Raw genomic sequence first — 6,089 nt, forward strand, 5'->3', positions numbered from 1 at the left:
CTTTCATTGAATCATCTGTACGGGCTTAGAAAATGGCACACGTACCTGCATCTCGTGAAAAATTAATTTCCGTATATGTTAATGTTAAGCACAAAAAGAGACAGATTAATGGAGCACAAAGACTATGTTTTTTCCGAAAGTACACAAGAGGGTTGCAGGTTTTATATTAGAAGAGAAAAGATACTATAAAAAGGAACAAAAGTTCGAAAACACTTGCTCACGAGCTTTCTCCCGCACACAACTACAAAGCAATAGAAACTGATCTGCTAGAGTTAGAAAAGGGCAAAATCAATTGGTCGCTATCCTTAGGAGGAAAGGTTAAATGAGGAGGGTAGGTCACTTGAATCTTATCAAAAAGCAAGATATCGTTGGTCGATATCCTCCTCACCTTAAAAGCAATTTGCACCATAGAAAGCCCCTCATTTAGAAAGATTCTTCGATTTCTTTCTTTCTATATATTCCACTAAAAGTAGATTATCATACCATCAAACTCCTTTCGGAGTGGAGCATCAATCTTCCTCTGTGCCTTGTGCCACCAAGTGTTTACCATTGCGGCTTCAGAGAATTCCGGCAATTGAGAAAAGCCCTTCTAAGTAGTGATTTCTTTCCATACTTCCTTTGTGAAAGTAAAGTCTTTGCACAAGTGTGTTGGTGTTTTATTTTTGAGATGACATAGTTTACATGTTTGATCATGTGGACATCCTCTCTTTGCTAATTTTTTTGCTATTAGGATATTTCTTTGCAAGAGCACCCAAGCGAAAAATTTGCACTTAGGCTCTGATTTAGCTTTCCATAATGGCATCATGTTCACAGCTCCTAGAAACTGAATGTTGTAGGAACTCTTCATGGTATAGACACCATCTTTTGTCCACCTCCATGTTATTGTATCTAGGCTTTCAGGATTTAGGGTGACGCCCTGAACATAATCTCACAACCTGACGAACTGTGCAAGTTCCAATTGTGTCGTGATAGGTCCCAGGTCCCAAATCCAACATTGGTCACTAAGAGCGCTCTTCACCTTTGCATTTTTCCTCTTAGCTTTTTCATATAGCATTGGATCTATGTTCTTTGGTGCTTATCCTCTGAGCCAACTAGATTGCCAGAAGGAGGCTTTCATGCCATCACCGATTGTGACCACCGTTGAGACGTGGAACATGTCCCTGTTGATTTGATCACATGGTATTTTCCTTCCTGTCCACGATCGATCAAGTTGTTTCCATTCGTCCCACATCCACCTTAGTCTAAGCGCTCTTGCAAATTTCTACAAATCCGATATACCGAGGCACCCTAGCTGCTTCGGCCTACATACTATGGCCTAATTCACCAAGCAGTGCCCGCCATTGACATCCTATGGCTCCTCTCCTTTCCAAAGGAAACTCTGACGGATCCAATTAATTCTCTTCGTGAACCACTTCTGAAGGGAAAATACAGTTAGATGATACATTAGTTGCGATGAAAGAGAGGTCTTGACAAGCGTTTCCCTCCTTGCTTGTTGACAGCATTTTTCCTTTCCATTCCGGCAAACGATTGCTGAGCTTGTCAAGCAGCGGATGAACATCTATTCATTTCAGCATCCTTGTGTGCAATTGGAGGCCTAAATAGTAGCCTGGGAATTCACTAATTTTGCTTGGGAAGTCTAGGAGCAATTGATCAAGAGGTATGTCCTCACGGTGGATTGGGAAAATCTCTGTTTTACATAGATTTGTGAACAGCCCTGAGCACTATCAAAAAACCTTTAGAATTTTGTTTAGAGCAAATAGCTCCATCCTGTTAGGTTGTGCAAAGATGGCCATGTCGTCCACGTAGAGGGAGCATCTAAGATGAGATGTTCGAGGAAGGATAGGCTTTAGGATATTTCTTTGGGTTGCAAGATCAATGATTCGCTGCAGTGGGTCTATTGCCAAGATAAATAGCATCGGTGACAAAGGGTTCCATTTAGAAGCACCCTAGACGAGGAGGTCGCCAGCAAAGCTAAAATCCAGTCTCTCCACTTTTGCCCGAAACCTAACGCCTGCATGGCCTCAAGGAGATAAGCCCGGTGCATAGAATCAAAGGCCTTGGAGATATCTAATTTGATGAAAAGAGCTGGTACTTTGCCTCTATGCAGGTCCCTGATAACATTTTGAACATAGAGGAAATTACCATGGATGCACCTTTTTTGACGAAGGCACTTTGACATTTGGACACTAAATCCTTTAAACGAGGTGTGAGCTATTAGCCAACATCTTGGTGAGTAGCTTTGAGAGGTTGTTAATTAGGCTGATGGGTCTGCAATCACTCACTCTAACAACATCTGGTTTCTTTGGTAATAATAGGTGCTGAGGGGATCACCATTAAGGACCCCAGATGGTCCAGGCCCTAAGACCACCAGGCTCCAGCCCCCTCTGGGGCCCGGGGCTCCTGGGCGGTCCCAGAGGCCATGCCTCCGAGCCCTAAGAGCCTTCAACCTTTAGAAAGATCAACCAAGAGTGGGCCCTCAGGCTACCCCCTACGTGTAGCGAGGTGATCGGCATTTAATGCTGGTGCAGGTGGTGGCCGCCTGACACGATGGTGCAAGTGGTGGTCGCCTGACACGCTGGTGTAGTACGACGCCAAAATGGACGATCTGTCGCTAGAACAACTGCCTTTCCAGCCGTAGGGATAAATTACTGGGCTAGCCCCTCTCTAGTTGTACAATATAAGACATATACCTCTGTCTACCTCCTATAGGCAAATTTGTATATTTACACTTTGAATATCAATATAAATATAGACTCTTGGCCATCAAGCCAAAGATAGAAAAAAATTGCTCAGAGAACCTTGGTGTTCCCTCCTTATCCGCCTCTCCTTCAAGCTTGAGCCATTCTTGTGACTTGGCCGTACTTTGTTCATAGAAGACAATTTGTCTCACTAACAGTGGCACCATCCGTGAGGAGAGAATAAGTGTAGAAGCACTATGATAGGTAGGTGCCGCCAAAGATGAAGACTGACAAGGAGACGGCCCAGGCGGCGGATTTCCCGACCACACACGTGCGAAGGTCCACGCGGTCACTGCACCCAAACTCATGCTTCATCGACGCCAGCCCCTCCACGAGCCAAAACGAGGACTTCGGGGCCAGCGGCAGTCCAGACATGACCTTGGCTGTGGTTGACACCAGGTACCCTGTCGTTCCAGGGGCCCTATGATGGTAACAATGTGCGGACCTCGGGGTACCTCAGGGGGCTGCGTTGAGTCCACGACTGCACAAGCCACCGTGGTCGGCCAGCAAGCACACGTATTGTCTCTCCTGGCTCAGCTGGACGAGCTGCAGGAGGCCCTATGAGCGGCAGAACCACCTATCCACATGGCTGTTGTAGCACACATAGTAGCCAACGTTGCGCTGGCCTGGGCTTCAGAGGCCAACAAGGGCCTCGTCGTCATGACGCATTGTCACCACACATCGTCCACAGTCGGCCAATAGGCAACGGAGCTTTGGGCCTATCAATGCGAGGTCTCACTCGTCTACTCCGACTCTCCCCTTTAGGTGGACCTATAGGTCATACCCTTCCTAGACGGGTTCAAGACCCCCAAGCTGCTTAAATACAAAGGCGATTCGAACCCAGAGGAGTTCACTCGCGCATACGCCCTCGTCATCAAGGCCAATGGAGGCAGCCACGCTACCATGGACAAATGCTTTCCTCTCGCTCTGGAGGGGATAGCCCTCCGGTGGTTCTGGGTGCTTGAGCCCTGGTCCATCTATGCCTAGGCCTAACTCAGAGACTCCTACTGCAAAAACTTCCAGGGTACCTTCATCGAGCCGGTAACCTTGGGGAGCCTATATGCAATTAAGCAACAACCCGGTGAGAGCCTCTGGCAGTACTTTCGGAGGTTCGCTCAACCAAGGACTAGGTAAAGGGCATTTTAGAATCATCAGTCATCGACGCCACAACCCAAGGCCTGGCCTCCGAACCTCTCTTCAATCAGCCACATCATTGCCTGGTGTGCTCAGTGAGCACCCTCATGTGAAAAATTGAGGAATACAGACAGACGAAGGAAGAGCGGCTTCGTCGGGAGGTCGTGCTTCTTGCCACAGCCCCTAGCATCGAGCACGAGAAGCCGGCCTCGCAAGCAGGCTCCTCGCATGCCCTGTCGCCTCCGTTGGCAAAAAGGGGCTCCGAGGAGGCCAAAGGCTCCAGGGTATGAAGGCCCTAGCAATGCAACAACGTAGCATTCACAACATCCCTTAAGCCCAAGGGGCTCGGAATGTTCTAGGGGGCATGGTCAGGGATGCTTCGGAGCCTTCCCAGAGTGGTAGCATGCCCCGAGTCTACAGATAAATGAAGGATACTAGTGCACTCTACATGGGGCAGAACGTTCCCACAACACCTAAGATTATTGGACCCTCATCACCTTTCAAGAAGAATACCTCGAGAGGCAGGCATCAGGTGTGGCAGAGGATAGGGCCGACAACGAGCAGCGCGGGGGTCGTAGGCTGGCAGCAGGTCGCTAGATTGATCACCTGGCCTTGCCAAACCATCCCTCGCTGACTCTACCTCTACCATCGCCGCTTCCCATGGTGTAACACATCAATGAGGGGGGATCATGCTAGGCAAGTAGTCCTCGCCATAATAGGAGGAGGACATTCAAATGGCTCCTCAAAGTGGCAGCAGTGAGACTATGAGCGGGGGGTTAACCATGTCGGTGCCACCAGCATCCACCACCAAATCCCTGGATAGGCCGAATCCCCAGTGATGATGCTATGAGGGTAAACTTCCCCCATACCGACATGCTGGTCATCACCACCAACATCACCGAGGTCAAAGTCTGAAGGGTGCTGGTCGATGGGGGAAGCTCCGCGGATATCCTCTCCGTACATGCTTTTGACCAGCTTTGCATTCCATGGAGCTGACTCTCCCTGGCCTGAAGGCCTCTTCAATGGGGCTCCCCTTGATGCCCTAGGTCGAATAGAACTACCAGTAGCCTTCGATGAAGGCCCCACTATGTGGACCAAGATGATCATCTTTGACATTGTAGACATACCTTACACCTACAACGTCATCCTAGGTCGGAGTACCCTTAACCAGTTCAGAGCAGCCCCCCATCACAACTACCTCTGCGTGAAGATGCCTGGGCCCCAGGAATTGATCTTCATCCATGGTGTTCAACACCTGGCTAGGCACATTAAATACAGGCACCGACCCCACTCGACAGCCGCCACATGCATAACATGACTAAAGGATCCCTCGAAGACCCCCCCCCCCCCTTTAGCGTGCCCCAAGCACCGGGTTCCTCTAAAGCCCCAGCCGGAGGGGGACGTCAAGCACATTCCATTGGGTATGAGGAACCATGACCGAATATTCCAAATCAGGGTAGATCTTGCTCCAAAGCAAGAAGCCTAGCTGGTAGTGCTTCTAGGGGACAACTCTGATGTATTCGCATGATCTTCGTAGGACCTCCCTGGAGTTGATCACCGCATCATTGAGCATACCCTCCAGGTTAATCTGCAGGCCAAGCATGTATGATAGGGACTCCGCAAGCTATCAACCGAACAAGCGGAGGCCGCGAAGGAGGAGGTCCAGAAGCTGCTAAAGGCCGACATCATCTGGGAAGTCATCCAAGCAGAGTGGCTGTCAAATTCTATCCTGGTCAAAAAGCCTAATGGGAAATGGTGCATGTGCATTGAATTAATGACGCTCAACAAAATCTACCCTTGAGACCCATACCCGCTCCCTCGCATAGACCAGCTAGTGGACTCCACCGCTGGCTGTGAGTTACTGAGCTTCCTAGATGCGTACTTCGGGTACCACCAGGTGTGGATGGTCGCTGAAGATGAGGGCAAGACTAGCTTCATCACCTTCTTTGAGGTGTATTTCTATGTTCGGATGCCTTTCGGTCTTTGGAATGCCGAAGCCACCTTCTCCCACCTAGTGTGGAAAATTCTAGAGCAACAGTTGGGCCACAACATGGAGGCCTACATCGATGATATGGTCATGAAGAGCAAGCTTGAAGTAGGCCACATTGCAAACCTTCAAGAAATCTTCAATACCCTCCGAGCCATTGGTGTACGGCTACCTAGAGAAATGCGTCTTCGGCTCTAAAGCTAGAAGGTTGCTGGAATACATCATCTCCA

Source organism: Phragmites australis, chromosome 13 (assembly GCF_958298935.1).
Source record: "Phragmites australis chromosome 13, lpPhrAust1.1, whole genome shotgun sequence".
Lineage (NCBI taxonomy): Eukaryota > Viridiplantae > Streptophyta > Magnoliopsida > Poales > Poaceae > Phragmites > Phragmites australis.